This window comes from Chiloscyllium plagiosum, unplaced genomic scaffold (genome assembly GCF_037043375.1).
Source record: "Chiloscyllium plagiosum isolate Xiang-an unplaced genomic scaffold, Cpla_swu_hap1 HiC_scaffold_35, whole genome shotgun sequence".
Taxonomy (NCBI): Eukaryota; Metazoa; Chordata; class Chondrichthyes; order Orectolobiformes; family Hemiscylliidae; genus Chiloscyllium; species Chiloscyllium plagiosum.
In genome coordinates, this window is record NW_028270173.1 from 67,826,326 (window position 1) to 67,844,042 (window position 17,717).

General features: G+C 46.2%; 1 long non-coding RNA gene across 1 annotated transcript in view; it reads right to left on the bottom strand.

The window, feature by feature from the left end:
- Positions 1–14,669, bottom strand: part of LOC148141091 (uncharacterized) — a 34,517-nt gene extending 19,848 nt beyond the window's left edge. The window contains exons 1-2 of the long non-coding RNA XR_015752975.1: positions 14,617–14,669; positions 8,225–8,399 (exon numbers count right to left, since the gene is read on the bottom strand). This is a non-coding gene — a long non-coding RNA (uncharacterized LOC148141091). The remainder of the gene's footprint in view (positions 1–8,224; positions 8,400–14,616) is intronic.
- Positions 14,670–17,717: the final 3,048 nt, after the last annotated feature.

The window sequence follows — 17,717 nt, forward strand, 5'->3', positions numbered from 1 at the left end:
TGGGACTATGAGGTTGGAGGCGGTGGATGGGAGATCCCCTGAGGTGATGAGGTTATGGATGGTCTGGGAGATGAAATTGTGAGACTAGCTAAGGGGAAAAAGGAAGCATACGTACATTCTAGGTGACTGAGAACAGACCAAGCTTTGAAAGAATATCAGGAAAGACAATTCTGAAACAAGGAATTAAGAGGACTAAAAGAAGTCATGAAATATTTTTGAGCAAACAGGGTTAAGGAAAATCTCGAAGCCTTCTATTCATATATAAGGAGCAAGAGGGTAACTAGAGAAAGAGCTGGACCATTCAAGGACAAAGGAGGGAAGTTATGCATGGAGTCAGAGAAAATGGGTGAGATTCTTAATGAGTACTTCGCATCAGTATTCACCGAAGCCAGATGTTGAGGTTAGGGATAGATGTTTGATGACTCTAGGCCAAGTCGACAAAAGGAGGGAGGAAAAGGCATTAAAGTGGACAAGTCCCCACATCCAGATGGGATCTATCCCAGGTTGATGAGGGAAGTGAGAGAGGAAATAACTGGGGCTTCACACAATATCTTTGCAAAATCCTTGAACACAAGTAAGGTGCCAGAGGACTGAAGATTTGCTACTGTTGTCCTGTTGTTTAAGAAGGGTAACAAGGACAATCCAGGTAATTATGGACCAGTGAGCTTGATGTCAATGGTGGGGCAGCTGCTGGAGAAGATACTGAGGGACAAGATCTATTAACATTTGGGAGAAAATGGGCTTATCAGCAATAGGCAATTTAGTTTTGTGCAGGGAAGATCATGTCTTACTAACTTAATAGAATTCTTTGAGGAAGGATTGTTTTTCAGACTGAAGGCCTGTGACCAGTGGAGTGCCACAAGGATTGGTGCTGGGTCTAGAACATAGAACATAGAAGAATACAGCGCAGTACAGGCCCTTTGGCCCTCGATGTTGCGCCGATCCAAGCCCACCTAACCTATACTAACCCACTATCTTCCATATACCTATCCAATGCCTGCTTAAATGCCCATAAAGAGGGAGAGTCCACCACTGCTACTGGCAGGGCATTCCACGAACTTACGACTCGCTGAGTGAAGAACCTACCCCTAACTTCAGTCCTATATCTACCCCCCCCCTTAATTTAAAGCTATGCCCCCTTGTAATACCCGACTCCATACACGGGAAAAGGTTCACACTGTCAACCCTATCTAACCCCCTAATCATCTTGTACACCTCAATCAAGTCACCCCTAAACCTTCTTTTCTCTAATGAAAACAGCCCCAAGTGTCTCAGTCTTTCCTCATACGATCTTCCTTCCATACCAGGCAACATCCTGGTAAACCTCCTCTGCACCCGTTCCAGTGCCTCCACATCCTTCCTATAGTATGGCAACCAAAACTGCACACAATATTCCAGATGCGGCCGCACCAGAGTCTTATACAACTGCATCATGACCTCAGGACTCCGGAACTCAATTCCTCTACCAATAAAAGCCAGTACGCCATATGCCTTCCTCACCGCACTATTTACCTGGGTGGCAACTTTCAGAGATCTGTGTACATGGACACCAAGATCCCTCTGCTCATCCACACTACCAAGTATCCGACCATTAGCCCAGTACCCCATCTTTTTGTTATTCTTCCCAAAGTGAATCACCTCACACTTAGCTACATTGAATTCCATTTGCCACCTTTCTGCCCAGCTCTGCAGCTTCTCTATATCCTGCTGTAACCTGCCACATCCTTCCTCACTGTCAACAACTCCTCCGACTTTCGTATCATCCGCAAACTTGCTCACCCAACCTTCTAACCCCTCTTCCAGGTCATTTATAAAAATGACAAACAGCAATGGTCCCAAAACAGATCCTTGCGGAACACCGCTAGTGACGGCACTCCATCAAGAAACTTTGCCATCAACTACTACCCTCTGTCTTCTTCCATCCAGCCAATTCCTAATCCAAACCTCCAACTCACCCTCAATGCCATATCTCCGTATTTTCTGCAGTCGCCTACCATGGGGAACCTTATCAAACGCCTTACTAAAATCCATATATACCACATCTACCGCTTTCCCCTCATCAACCTCCTTCGTCACCTTTTCAAAGAATTCAATAAGGTTTGTGAGGCACGACCTGCCCTTCACAAAACCATGCTGACTATCCTTGATCACATTATTCCTATCCAGATGTGCATAAATCCTATCCCTTACAATTCTCTCTAAGACTTTGCCCACAACAGAAGTGAGACTCACCGGCCTATAGTTACTAGGGTTATCCCTACTCCCCTTTTTGAACAAGGGAACCACATTTGCTATCCTCCAGTCTTCTGGCACTACTCCTGTAGACAAAGAGGACATAAAAATCAAGGCCAATGGCTCTGCAATCTCCTCCCTTGCTTCCCAGAGAATCCTAGGATAAATGCCATCAGGCCCAGGGGACTTATCTATTTTCACCTTTTCCAGGATTTCCAACACCTCTTCTCTACATACCTCAAAGCCATCCATTCTACTTATTTGTGACTCAGTATTCACATCGACGACAATGCCCTGTTCCTGAGTAAATACTGAAGAAAAGTATTCATTCAGTGTCTCCCCAATCTCTTCCGCCTCCACACGCAACTTCCCACTACTATCCTTGACTGGATCTATTCCTACCCTAGTCATTCTTTTATTCCTAACATACCTATAGAAAGCCTTAGGGTTTTCCCTAATCCTACCGACTAAGGACCTTTCATGTCCCCTCCTTGCTGCTCTTAGCTCTCTCTTCAGGTCCTTCCTGGCTACCCTATAACTCTCAATCGCCCCAATTGAACCTTCACGTCTCATCTTGAGATAGGCCGCCCTCTTCCATTTAACAAGGGATTCCAATTCCTTATTAAACCACGGCTCCCTCGCACGACCCTTTCCTCCCTGCCTGACAGGTACATAATTATCAAGGACACTCAATAGTTGCTCCTTGAACAAGCTCCACATATCATTTACACTCTTGCCTTGGAGTCTACTTTTCCAAGCCAACATCCTAAGTCATGCCTCACCGCATCATAATTTCCCTGACCCCAGCTATAACTCTTGCCCTGTAGTACACACTTATCCCTCTCCATCACGAGAGTAAAAATCACCGAATTATGGTCACTATCCCCAAAGTGCTCACCTACCTCTAATTCTAACACCTGGCCTGGTTCGTTACCCAGAACCAAATCCAGTATGGCCTCACCTCTTGTTGGCCTGTCTACATATTGTGTCAGGAAACTCTCCTGCACACATTGAACAAACACTGACCCATCTAACGAACTTGAGCTATAGCTTTCCCAATCAATATCAGGAAAGTTAAAGTCCCCCATAACAACCACCCTATTACTGTCACTCATCTCCTGAATCACCTTCCCTATCCTTTCTTCAATGATTCTAGGACTATTAGGAGGCCTGTAAAAGACTCCTAACAGGGTGACCTCACCTTTCCTATTCCTAACCTCAGCCCAAACTACCTCAGATGGCAAGTCCTCATCCATCGTCCTTTCCACCACTGTAATACTATCTTTGACAAGCAATGCCACACCTCCCCCTCTTTTACCCCCACCTCTGAGCCTACTAAAACATTTAAATCCTGGAACCTGCAACAGCCAATCCTGTCCCTGTTCTAGCCATGTCTCCGTAATAGCCACAACATCGAAGTCCCAGGTACCAACCCACGCTGCAAGTTCATACTACTACTTTTCATCATTTATATGGATGATTTAAATGTGAATCTAACAGGTAAAGTTAATAAGTTTGCAGATGACACCAAAATTGGAAATGTAGTGGACAGGGAAGAAAGTTATCTCAGATTACGATGGGATGTTGACCAGATGGACCAATGGGCTGAGAAATAGCAGATGGAGTTCAATTTAGATAAATGTGAGGTGCCACATTTTGGGAAAGCAAATGTTATCAGGACTTATACACTTAATGGTAAGGTCCTAGAGAGTGTTGTTGAACAAAGAAACCTTGGAGTGCAAGTTCATAGCTCCTTGAAAGTGGAGTCACAGGTGGATAGGATAGTGAAGAAGGCGTTTGGTATGCCTTCCTTTATTGGCCAGAATATTGAGTATCAGAGTTGGGAGGTCATGTTACGGCTGTACAGAACGTTAGTTAGGCCACTTATGAAACATTGTGTGTAATTCTGGTCCTTCATATTGGAAAGATGTTGTGAAACTTGACAGGGTTCAGAAAAGATTTACAGGATGTTGCCAGGGTTGGAGGAATTGAGCTACAGGGAGAGATTGAATAGACTGGGGCTGTTTTCCCTAGAGTGTCAGAGGCTGAGGCATGACATTATAGAGGTTTATAAAATCATGAGGGACATGGATAGGATACTAGGCAAAGTCTGTTCCCTGGGGTGGGCGAGTCCAGAACTAGAGGGGAAAAATAAAAATAGACCTAAGAGGCAACTTTTTCACATAGAGGATGGTGTGTGTATGGAATAAGCTGCCAGAGGAAGTGGTGGAGACTGGTACAATTACTGCATTTAAAAGGCATCGAGATGGGTATATGAATAGGAAGGGTTTGCAGGGACATGGGCCGAGTGCTGGCAAGTGGAACGAGATGAGGTTGGGATATCTGGTCGGTATGGATGAGCTTAAAAATGTGTTGCTGGAAAAGCGCAGCAGGTCAGGCAGCATCAGAGGAACAGGAGAATCGACATTTCGGGCATAAGCCCTTCTTCAGGAATGAGGAGGGTGTGCCAAGCAGGTAGGGAGTAGGGACTTGGGGGAAGGGCGTTGGGAATACAATAGGTGGAAGGAGGTTAAGGTGAGGGTTATAGGCCGGAGAGGGGGTGGGGGCAGAGAGGTCGTGAAGATTGCAGGTCAAGAAGGCAGTGCTGAGTCTGAGGGTTGGGACTGAGAAAAGGTGGGGGGAGGGGAAATGAGAAAGCTGGAGAAATCTGAATTCATCCCTTGTGGTTGGAGGGTATAGATGAGTTGGATCAAAAGGTCTGTTCTATGTTGTACATCTATATGACAAAGTTGATTGAGGAAGGAAGGGCTACAGATGTCATATACATGGACTTCAGTAAGTCATTGATAAGGTTCCCCATAGTAGGCTGATGGAGAAATTGAAGTTGTGTGGGATCTCGGGTGTACTAGCTCGATAGACAAAAAGCTGGTTGAGCAGTAGGATACAGAGAGTAGTAGTGGAAGGCAGTTTCTGAAAATGGAGAACTTTGACCTGTGATGTTCCACAGGGATCTATGCTGGGATCACTGTTTGTGATATACATAAATAGTCTGAAGGAATGTACAGGTGGTCTGATAGTAAGTTTGCAAATGGCACTAAGATTAGCGGAGTAGCAGAAAGTGAAGGGGGGAACTGTCAGAGAATGTAGCAGGATATATATAGATTGGAGAGTTGGGCAGAGAAATGGCAGATAGAGTTCAATCAAGGCAAATGTGAGGTGATACATTTTGGAAGATACAATTCAAGCACGAACTATACGGTAAAAGGATAAGCCCGGGCAAAATTGATGTTCTGAGAGATCTGAGTGTTCAGGTCCATTGTTCCCTGAAATTGGCAACGCTGGTCAATAGAGTGGTCAGGAAGGTATACAGCATGCTTTCCTTCATCAGACCGGTATTGAGTACAAGAGTCGGCAGGTCATGTTGTATAGAACTTTGGTTCGGCCATATTGGGAATACAGTGTACAGTCCTGGTAGCCACATTAGCAAAAGGATGTGAATGCTTTGGATACGATGCAGAGGAAGTTCACAAGATGTTGTTGGTATGAAGGGCATGAAGAGAGATCATTTTCATTAGAAAGACAGATCTTGGGGGGGGGGGGGGGGGGGGGGATGATTGAGGTTGACAAAATAATGAGTGGTATAGACAGGGTAGATAGCAAGAAGCTTTTTCCCAGAGTAGGGACTCAATTAGTAGGATTCACAAGTTCAAGATGAGAGGGAAAAAGTTTAAGGGAGATACGTGTGGAAAGTTCTTTATGCAGAGGGTGGTGGGTGCCTGGAATGCATTGCCAGCAAAGGTGGAAGAGGCGGGCATGATGGCATCATTTAAGAGGTATCTAGATTCCCTTCAGTATGGAAACAGGCCCTTCGGCCCAACAAGTTCACACTGACCCGTCAAAGACCTATTCCCCTACCCTATATTTACCCCTTACAAATGCAGCTAACACTAAGTGCAATTTAGCACGGCCAATTCATCCGACCTGCACATCTTTTGATTTGTTCAAGGAAACCAGAGCACTCAGAGGAAACCCACGCAGACACGGGGAGAATGTACAAACTCCACACAGTTGCCCAAGGCAGGAATTGCACCCAGGTCCCTGGTGTTGTGAGGAAGCAATGCTAACCACTGAGCTACCATGTCAGCACAGACAAAGTGTAGACAGAACTAGAATTAGAAACCTTACAACGTGGAAACAGGCCCTTCAACCCAGCAAGTCTGCAGACACCGTCCAAAGAGTATCCCTCCCAGGTGCATTACCTTACATTTTCCCCTGACTAAGCATCTAACTTACATAACCCTTAACACTATGGGCAATTTAGCATGGCCAATTCACCTAACATGCACATTTGTAGGACTGTGGGAGGAAACCGGAGCACCAGGAGGAAACATTTGCCCAAGGATAGAATCAAACCTGGGTCCTCGGCGCTGTGAGGCAGCACTGCTAACCACTGTGCTGTCCCCATAGATACATGAATTGGCAGGAAACAGAGGAATACAGACCCTTACAAAATAAGTGACAGGTTTTGACAGAGGATCTGGATTGGTGCAGGCTTGCAGGGCTAACGGGCCTGTTCCTGTGCTGGAATTTTCATTGTTCTTTGTTGTTTGTTGTTGCCTCCTTCATACATTGTCACAAGTTTGTTCTCGTTTAGTTTGATGAACAGCAGAAACCAAGTTAGATCTTCCAGATCAGTGACAATCAAGACATCAGTTCACAAACTGGACTCCGACCCACAGCCAGTTGAGGGCTCCTCATCCCAGGGCCCCCAGCCAATCCAGTTCTTGTCGAGCCAGAAGACCCCATCAGATCCCTCAACCTCAGCCAATTCAGAACCCTAGGACCCCCAAATCACAGCCAATTCAGGTGCTGGGCCTCCCCGCCCCAGCCAATCAGGACTCTCAATGATCCTCCATCATTCAAGGCCCCGTGGCCCCCAGTCAATTCGGAACAACCATTTCCTGGAGAGGATTAATGTATCCAGAGCTCCTCTTCCCATCCTCTGCTTCCCAACCTTACACTGAAAACCAACATATTCAACACTGAGATTCTCTTCCGACAGAGAATGGGACATATTGGTCCTTGCATTCTTTGACCAACTCAAATTGCCAACTTTTCATTGCTTACCCAACTCACATGCCTGAGGGATGCAGTTGGAAGGAAGTCAGAACTAAACCTGAAGTAATTCCACAGAGGCCACAATCTGTCACTTCATCACTCTTTATTTACACATGAACAGTTTTTGACTTTAGTCCTTCCTCATTCAGAGCCAGAGTGTTGCTCTCTCTGACACTACCTGATATCAGCCAGAGCTCTGTGACTGGAACAGATTGACAGCCCCAATCAAGGAGCTCATACTGTAAGAGCTCCAGCTGGCTGACCTTGTTACAATCACCACAAACCCCACGGCTGAATTTTCTGAAATGATGTACATATTAGAATTCAGAAACGTAGCAAAGGGTCTTGACATCCAATGGGTTTGCCTGTATTTCTAGGCCAGAGGTTGGGATGCAAACCCCTCTGGTTATAGAATTGCCTCGTAGCCTGCCTGAACAGAATGATTCATACAATATTGTTCAAAATCAGTTTACAGCAGCATCTCCTCACTGAGAGCAAACACTGCATTGTGTAGTGATACAGTGAGCAAAACGAGCAAAACGAGCAAAACACCAATCTCTTTGAAGACCCATCATCCACCCACAACTCAGGAAGCTTCCACATTCATCACCTTCTGGGCAAACCTATTCAAATTAAACACAACTTCCTGCCAGTTTCTTGCACCAAAAACAATCATCCTTTCTTTAAAAACTTTTCTTTCTTTTCTAATCAACTTGCTATTACACACCTCTATAACAGGTGGGACTTCAAACTGGGTCACTAAGTCAAGGGAGTGGGACACTCCACTGCACCACAAGAGGGCCCTTCCTCATCCTTTTTCAATGTTACAGTGGACCTTCATCCCCTTGGCCCCTTCCCATACAATTGGACTTCACAGAGAGTGTCATCACTTCAGTCTGGACTTTATACTTACTTCTCTCAAAGGAACTCTCACAATTCTGTTTGATTTTACATTTTCAACCAGGAAGTGTGTGTTTCTCCTTCGCACATCCAACAACCGATCAGATTTCCCCTCTGCAGCCTCAGATACTCTCTGTAAGGTCAAATAAATGCTGAGTGCTGAAGGAATTTCGCAGGTCCAGAAGCATCTGCAGAGAGTGTGAACAGAGTTCAAATCCAGGTCTGACAGTGTGTCTGAATAAAGCTCAATCTTGTGGCACTGCCATGTGGACAATTGTTAGTGTCACCACCGCAATCATAGGCTCTTCATTGTCCTGCTTTTAGACACAGTGGTCTACAGTGCAGAAAAAAAGGCCCTTCAGCCCATTGATTCTGTGCCAGTCAAAAACAACCATCTAAAATCTAAAACAAAGTCTAAAAATTATGGTAACGTCATTTCTCAGTGCTCGGCCCAACACTTTGTATGCCTTTACGCTGCAAGTGCACATCTGATACTTCTTCAATGTTTTGAGAGCTTCTGCCTGCAACATCCTTACGGCACCAACCTCTGGGTGAAAGCCTTTTCCTCCATTACTCAGACATATGGGTATAGGAGTTAAGACATCATATTGAGGTTGGACAGGCCTCTTCTGGAATACTGGGTCCAGTTGTAGTCTCCCTGTTATAGGAAGGATATCTTTAAGGTGGAGAGTGTTCAGAAAATGGTTACAAGGCTGTTGTCAGGACTGGAAGGTTTGAACTATAGGGAAAGGGGTTTGGAGGTTGAGGGGTGACCTTACAGAGGTTTATAAAATCATAAGGGGCATATATAAGGTCAATGTTAGTTGTTTTTTCAAGACTTCAAGACTAGGGTGTGTATTTTTAAAGTGAGAGGAGAAAGATTAAAAGGGACATGAGGGGCTTTTTTTTACACAGAGAATGGTTTGTGTGTGAAATGAACTTCCAGAGGAATTAATGGATGTGGGGACAGTTCCAACATTTAAAAGATATTTGGATAAACAGGAAAGGATTGGAGGGATATGAGCCAGGAGCAGGCAGTGGGACTGGTTTTGTTTGGGATTATGGTGAGCATGGACTTGTGGGACCAAAGGGTCTGTTTCCATGACTTCATGACTCACATTCCCTTTAAACCTACTGCCCCTTACCTTAAATATCTGTACCACCTTCCAGTCTTTACAGCATATGTCTTAATTGATCCCTCTATCAAGGGGAAAATTTCCTTAAAGTCTACTCAACCAACACATCTCATTATTTTATACATCTCAGTGATGTCACAGAGTCATAGAGAAGTACAGCACAGAAACAGATCTTTCAGTCCAACTCGTCCATGCCAACCAGATATCTGAAATTAATCTAGTCTCATTTACCAGCACTTGGCCCATTTCCCTTTAACCCCTTCCTATTCATAGACCAAGTTAAAAACCACACAACACCACGTTATAATTCAACAGGCCTATTTGGAACCACTAGCTTTTGGAGCATCTTACCTTCATGAGGTGGTTGAGGAGTATTCATCTACCCATGCAGATACATTTTATGTGTTACTAGCGTCATACTAGACTGACTTCCTTTTCCATACACGCACCACCCTTTGCATGACAAAGTTGCCCCTTAGCCCCTTGTAAATCTTTCAGCTCTTTGCTGTGGTTCTGTTCGCCGAGCTGGAGGTTTTTGTTGCAAACGTTTCGTCCCCTGTCTAGGTGACATCCTCAGTGCTTGGGAGCCTCCTGTGAAGCGCTTCTGTGGTGTTTCCTCCGGCATTTATAGTGGCCTGTCCCTGCCGCTTCCGGTTGTCAGTTTCAGCTGTCCGCTGTAGTGGCCGGTATATTGGGTCCAGGTCGATGTGTTTGTTGATGGAGTTTGTGGATGAGTGCCATGCTTCTTGGAATTCCCTGACTGTTCTTTGTTTGGCTTGCCCTATAATGGTAGTGTTGTCCCAGTCGAATTCATGTTGCTTGTCGTCTGTGTGTGTGGCTACTAGGGATAGCTGGTCGTGTCAACAACTCACCAGAACGAAGGACCCGATACCCAGCATGAGCAAAACTAATGTAGTGTACAAAATCCCATGCAAGGACTGCACAAAACACTATATAGGACAAACAGGAAGACAGCTAACGATCCGCATCCATGAACATCAACTAGCCACGAAACGACACGACATGAGGAAACTGGAGAAATCAGTTCATCCCTTGTGGTTGGAGGGTTCCGAGGCGGAAGATGAGGCGCTCTTCCTCCAGTCGTCGTGTTGCTGTGGTCTGGCGATGGAGGAGTCCAAGGACCTGCATGTCCTTGGTGGAGTGGGAGGGGGAGTTGAAGTGTTGAGCCACGGGGTGGTTGGGTTGGTTGGTCCGGGTGTCCCAGAGGTGTTCTCTGAAACGTTCCGCAAGTCGGCGGCCTGTCTCCCCAATATAGAGGAGGCCACATCAGGTGCAGCGGATGCAGTAAATGATGTGCGTGAAGGTGCAGGTGAATTTGTGGCCTAGGAACCCTCCAACCACAAGGGATGAACTCAGATTTCTCCAGTTTCCTCATTTCCCCTCCCCCCACCTTGTCTCAGTCCCAACCCTAGAACTCAGCACCACCTTCCTAACCTGCAATCTTCTTCCTGGCCTCTCCGCCCCCACCCCCACTCCAGCCTATCACCCTCACCTTGACCTCCTTCCACCTATCACATTTCCAATGCCCCTCCCCCAAGTCCCTTCTCCCTACCTTTTATCTTAGCCTGCTGGACACACTTTCCTCATTCCTGAAGAAGGGCTCATGCCCGGAACGTCGATTCTCCTGCTCCTTGGATGCTGCCTGACCTGCTGCGCATTTCCAGCAACACATTTTCAGCTCTGATCTCCGGCATCTGCAGTCCTTACTTTCTCCTCCAATATGACCACACACATACATGCACATACACACACACACTCATACATGCACACACACACGTGCATACACACACATACATGCACATACACACGTGTACACACAATGACACATTGCCGTACAGGCATGGTTGAGGTTTTGATGGAGAGATAATTTCGTCCAGGACTGAACCCTGATCTCGGATGATGACTGTTCCAGCAACTGCAAAGGACTTGTTGGATCTCCCTGTGCACCACCTTTTGCATCGACAGCATTGGGCTGTTTGGGTGCCTGCTTTTCTAAAGCATCTCCAAGCAACAAATGACGATAAATTGATAACAGTTTTTCTCCAATCCATGTTTAAGACGTGTTTATGTTATTTTTCATATCGTATTGTATGCTAAGTCTCTCGGTGCTTAAGTACCATTGTAGATTGAGGGGGATGTGTAGGTACATGATGTTAGCTCTTCTAATCGTAGGATTCCGTCAGACCCTGGTTTGGTCGTCTTACTAAGTGATAGCCGTTCCAGCAAGTACAAATTCACAAGTCATAGAAATGGATGCCTGCAGCCGAGTGGATTGTGCAGATGTAAGAAGTCAGAGGCAATACTGTAACTTATAGGTACATCTTAAGTTCTACGAAAAAGGCCCCCAAAGGTGGTGATGATGGGGGGGGGGGGGGGGGGGGGGGGGGGGTGCATGTGGTAGGGTTGATGGGATTACAGTGTCTCTGAGAGAGAAGTGTAAAGGATATTTTTGGGATGGAGGATGCAAAGGATGGCAGAGGCAGGAAGACCGTGAAGGTGATCTCTTGATTAATCTACTCGTCACAGTACACCGGGGCCCCTTCCGGCCAGCTCTTGACTGTCCCGATAAAAAGTGCAACCCGATATACTTAACAAAAAGAAAACCTCATAGCATGAAGCGTTTTATGGGGGAGAAACCTATCAGGTCCAATTAAACAAAACATTTGGGATAGAGATGAAAGCAGGCGGGAAGGATTTATTGGGCTGTTGTTTCAATATTCAGGTGGAAGACGGAACCCGAGCAGAAGAAACGAATAGTAAAACCCCTCCCAATGACCGAAGGTGATAAAAATTGTAGATTTAAAACAGACCATTGAAGTAGAAACAGGATATGGGGATACAAATGCCTGGGCTGAATGGGTAAAGTGCGCTGTGAAAAGTCTGAATAAAAACAACTGTTATGCCTGTGTCTCTGGGCCACCAATGTCCAAGTAGTCCCCTTTCCGCTTAGGTGGAAACGAGACAGGAGGGGCATGACATGCATGATAGCCCTGTATCAGGATGAGACCGCATGGAATAATAAGAATTGTATGCCTCTTCCATTATTGTTCCCTCCCTTAAAGAAGGAAGATTTTAAAACACCCCCCCCCCACACACATGTTTTCTGCCATGGTCGGAAATCATCGTGTGTAAACAGACGGGGATCAAATCGATCCAGATCCTTGGGGGAGCTGAAATCATGTACCAAAATTGAGTACGTGACGGAAACGGACACGGGAGGGAACTACTCAGCATTAAGGATTCCCCGAGCCGACCTGTGGTGGTACTGCGGAGGGAAAATATTGAGACCCACACTACCTCCAGATTGGAGGGGCATGTGTGCGATTGTGCAATTGGCAATTCCGTTCACCCTGGCATTTGGAAAGGAAAAGACAGCAAAGAAAGGGGGACGGAGTAAGAGATCATTATTGGATAAATCATTTGATGATCGGATATATCTGGACACTATAGTATTTCCAAGAGGGGTACCCAATGAGTTCAAGGCTCATAACCAGATCACAGCATATTTTGAATTGGCTCTCTTCTGATGGGTAACGGTCAACAAGAATGTGGACTGGATAAATTATGTTTTCTGTAATCAGCAAAAGTTCATTAATTGCACAAGAGACACAATTAAAGGCACAGCCGAGCAAATTGATGCAACCAGTAATCTGGCCTGCGGGAAGAGCATGGCCCTCGATATGATCCTAGCAGAAAAAGGGTGTGTGTGTGTGTGTGTGTGTGTGTGTATCACCTTTATTCCAAATAACACAGCCCCAGATGGGTCTATTATTCGGCCCTTAACAACACTGGTGGAAGAACTAGCCGAAATTTCAGGAGTCAACACATCACTCACCGGGTGGCTAGAGTGGTGGTTTGGAAAGTGGAAGGGTGTGGTGGACTCCGTCCTTACCTCTTTAATCGTGGTGGCAGGAGTACTGACCACAATAGGATGCTGTATCATATCTTGCGCAAAAGGACTAACCCAAAGGCTGATTGAAATAGCTTTGGCCTCACAAATGCCCCTAAAGCACAATCAGGGAGAAGGTCTCTACCTGTTGAACGAAGGGGGCATGAGTGACCTCGGGGAGGTTTCCAATTAAATGAAATTTCGGGGATGATGCTCGCCAACTTGGAGGCGACATATGAGGGAAATGCAAAGACAACAAATGTTAATAAACATGGGAAATTGTGAGATATGGCTAAAGTAGTGTTGCTTCTGCAGCTGAAGACCAAATTACATAATTGCTTTTGCAAAGCACTGAGCTAACTTACACAATTGTATGATTGTTTCTGCCAAGAGCTGAGCTAGCAAGTCTTTCGCACAAAGATGAAACCTTATGAAGGGAGTCAGTTAAGATTAGGACGAGCAACAATGGAACATGTTAAACAAATCAGACGGACAAGTAGATAAGGAGGATAGTCGGAAGAAAAGGTCACTGAGCCATGCCAGCTCAGCAGATTAAGTTTACATGGGCACGAGAACGAGCCAAGTTAGTTACAAATAAGGGATAAAGCAAACAAGAGTAAGGGGCTCTAGGCTTAGAGTAGCAGGAGAAGTGAACAAGGGTGAAGCGCAGGTAGGCAGGGACGGAATGCAATAGGGAATAGTGATAGGTTTGACTATCGTGATATGCTAGGCCAATGAAGTCAACGGGGAAGGACCGAGAGAGACTGAGTTAAACTGTATAAATTGTGAAGTAATTTTTGGATCGCTATGCCTACTTGTTAGTCACCCTTCTTTCAAGAACGTTTCAATAAAGTTCGTTGCTTCAGAATTTGAATCGGACTGAAATTTATTAATACGTGAGCTTCGTTCCTCACACTCCTGACACTTCCTCACAGTACAGAGGAGACTGTAATGTCCATCCTCCAGTCTCCTGACACTTCCTCACAGTACAGAGGAGACTGTAATGTCAATCCACCAGTTACCTGACCCCTCCTCCCAGTCCTGGGGAGACTGTAATGTCCATCCTCCAGTCTCCTGACCCCTCCTCCCAGTCCAGGGGAGACTGTAATGTCCATCCTCCAGTCTCCTGACCCCTCCTCCCAGTCCTGGGGAGACTGTAATATTTGAGCCAGTGGCTCCATAGTTTCTCCTCTCGCTTCACTCAGAATCCTCGGGTGTATCTAATCCTGTCCTGGTTTCCCGCTAACCCCGAGGACCAACATTATTTGGGCAGTTACATGGACAGGAAAGTTTCCCTGTTCACTACCGTATATCTGCACATTAACAGTTTGCTGATAAATATTTAAGCTGTTTTCTCACGTTCACTGGAAAGATTTAAAAATAGATTCCTCATTCCCAAGCGCGAGGCCCTTCCCGCCGCGAGCTCGCGCAGTGTCCACTCAACGGCCGCGCCTCGAGATTCTGTGTGAGGCCTTAGGGCGGGGCGTTACTCTACATCCATTTCCGATTGGTCAGGAAGTCAGTCAGTCTCCTGGTTATGGCCAATAGGAATTGAGGTGCCGCCCTGGGAACATCGCCTGAAGGTGAATGTAGGAGAAAAGAGAAATCGCTTGAGAAACTCGGCATATTTGGCAGGATCTGTGGAGTTAAAGCAAAGGTAAAGTTTCGGATTCAGAAATTTGGTATATATGCTGAAGGGATCGGCAGGGGTGGGGGTGAGAGCTGTCACTGCTGCAGTAGGTGAAGGTGGAGCTCAGGAAGAGAGAGAAGGACAGTCAAACAGAGAAAGAGCTAGATCACTGTGAGGCAGGGAAAAGAATAGCTGATAATGGGACCGGCTGTGCCTGAAGCAGCCCATGTCAGGACAAGGGCCTGGGCTGCGGGGAAAGGACATTGCACAAGGTGCTGAGCCTTTAAAATTGTTGAGCTTGATATTGAGCCCTGAAGGCTGCAGGCAAAGTGAGCATGTTGTGTTGTGTTCTAGTTTGTGCTGAGTCTGCTGGAGCCCTGCAGCAGGCCCTAAATCAGATGCTGGGGACAGGGAACAAGGTGTTGTGGGCAAGTGGCAGCAAAACCGGGAAGCTCGGCCTCATTCCTCGAAAACATGGGTGTCTCTACAAAGGGGTGGCACAGTCTGTGTCCCGTCTCCCTGATGTAGAGGAGAGCACAATGTGAGCAGTGAACACCGCGAACTCAGTTCAGCGAAGTGCAGAGTCCAGAGTATGGTGCTGCAGAAGCACAGCAGGTCAGGCAGCATCAAAGGGGCAGGAGAACCAAGCAAAAGCCCTCCGCCTGAAACGCCGATTTTCCTGCTCCTCTGATGCGGTTTGAGCTGCTGTGCTTTTACCAGCACCACACTCGACTCTGATCTCCAGCATCTGCAGTTCTCACTTTCTCCTGAGCAAAGTGCACGTAAAGCGCTGCTTTACCTGGAAGGTGTCTGGGGTCTTGGACAATGAGAAGGGACGAGGTAAACGGGAAATCTGTAATTGTATGGGAAGATGTCATGGGAGGTGTGTTGGAAGTGGAGATGGAGTGGACCAGGGTGTCACTGATGGCACGGTCCCTGCAGGATGCTGACAAGGCAGGGAAGGGGAATATTTGTTAAGTGGTGGCATCTCACTGGAGGTGGTGGAAATAGCAGCCAATGATCCTTTGGATGCAGATAGAAAGCATCCTATCCGGTTGCATCACAGTGTGCCGTGGCTGCTGCTGTGTCCGAAATGGCAAGAAACTGTAGAGAATCATGAACACCGCCCAGTCCATCACACAAACAAGTCTTCCACTTAAAATTCCCGCTGCCTCAGGAAAGCAACCGACATCAACAAGGACCCTTCACGTCCCAATTACACTATATTCCACCTGCTTGCATCAGGCAAAACATATTATATTGAATTGAATTGAATTGAATTTATTGTCACGTGTGCCGAGACACAGTGAAAAGCTTTGTTTTGCAATCAGATCACACAGTTAAGTAGCATAGGTAAGTAAACAATAGGTAAGCAGCGGCAAAAACAAAAACACAGATACAGGCGAATGTTAAGAGTCTGTGAGTCCAATCGGTATTTTAACATCAGTAGGGTAGAAACTGTTTTGAAACCAGCTGGTGAGCGTGTTCACGTTTCTGTACCTTCTCCCCGATGGTAGAGGTTGAAAAGCGTTGCCAGGGTGGGATGGATGGTGGTAGCCTTCCCTTGACAGCGGGCCTGGTAGATGATTCTATAGACAGGAGGTTGACCTTTGTGATTGTCTGGACCAAGCTCACCACGCTCTCTGCCTTCGATCTTGAATGGTATAGTTGCCGTACCAGGTAGTGACACATCAAGTCAGGATGCTCTCAATGGCACACCTATAAAAGTTGGCAAGGGTATTTCCCATCATGCCAAAATCCCTCAGCTGCCTGAGGAAGAAAAGACGTTGTTGGGCATTTGCAACCAGTGCGTCCACATAAAGTGTCCAAGAAGGCTTGTTGTGGATGACCACTCCCAGGAGCTTGACATTGTCCATGCAGTCCGAAAGTCAGCAGATTAGATTAGATTCATTACAGTGTGGAAACAGGCCCTTTGGCCCAAAAAGTCCACACTGGCCCTCCGAAGAGGAACCCATCCAGACCCATTTCCCTCTGACTAATGCACCTATGGTTAATTTTACATGGCCAATTCACCTGATCTGCACAGCTTTGCACTGTGGGATGAAACCGGAGCACCCGGAGGAAACCCAGGCAGATATGGGGAAAATGTGCAAACTCCATACAGACAGTCACCCGAAGCTGGAATTGAACCTGGGTCCCTGACGCTGTGTGGCAGCATTGTTAACCACTGAGTCACCACGCCACCACATAACATGCGCAGATTCAAGAACAACATCTTCCCTACTACTATGAAACTTCCAAATTAACCTCTCAAATGTTAAATTTAATGTTAATCATACTCACAGTGCACCTTCTCTCTGCAGCTGTAACATTGTATTCTTCCCTCTGTTCTGTTATCCTAATACACTTTGTATGGTATGGGAGGATCTGCCTGTACTGCACACAAAACAAAACTTTTTTATTGTACCTGTGTACATGCGATGATAATAAATCAAAGACGGTTGGTGCCAGTGGAATCCACATTTAAGTTGAAAAAGTGGATCTTTCTGAGGCCCGGCTGGGATTGACAGGGCCTTATCCATGTCCCATCCATTTCCTGCACTTCTGCCGTCACCATTACCTTCTCTTCCCTCCCACAACATGGATAGGATCCTTTTGGTCCTCGCTTTCCATCCCATATGTGTCCACATCCAAAAGAGCGTATGCTACCTTTTCAGCCAACTGCAGTTGCCCCCTGTCCACTGGCCAACAGAACACAGTGTAAGTTACTTGCCTCTGGAAATATGATACAGTAATAAGGACTGGGGCAGAGGGAGGTTCTCTCAAAGGGTAGTTCTCATCAAGCAGATTTTGTCAGCAGCACCTCTCA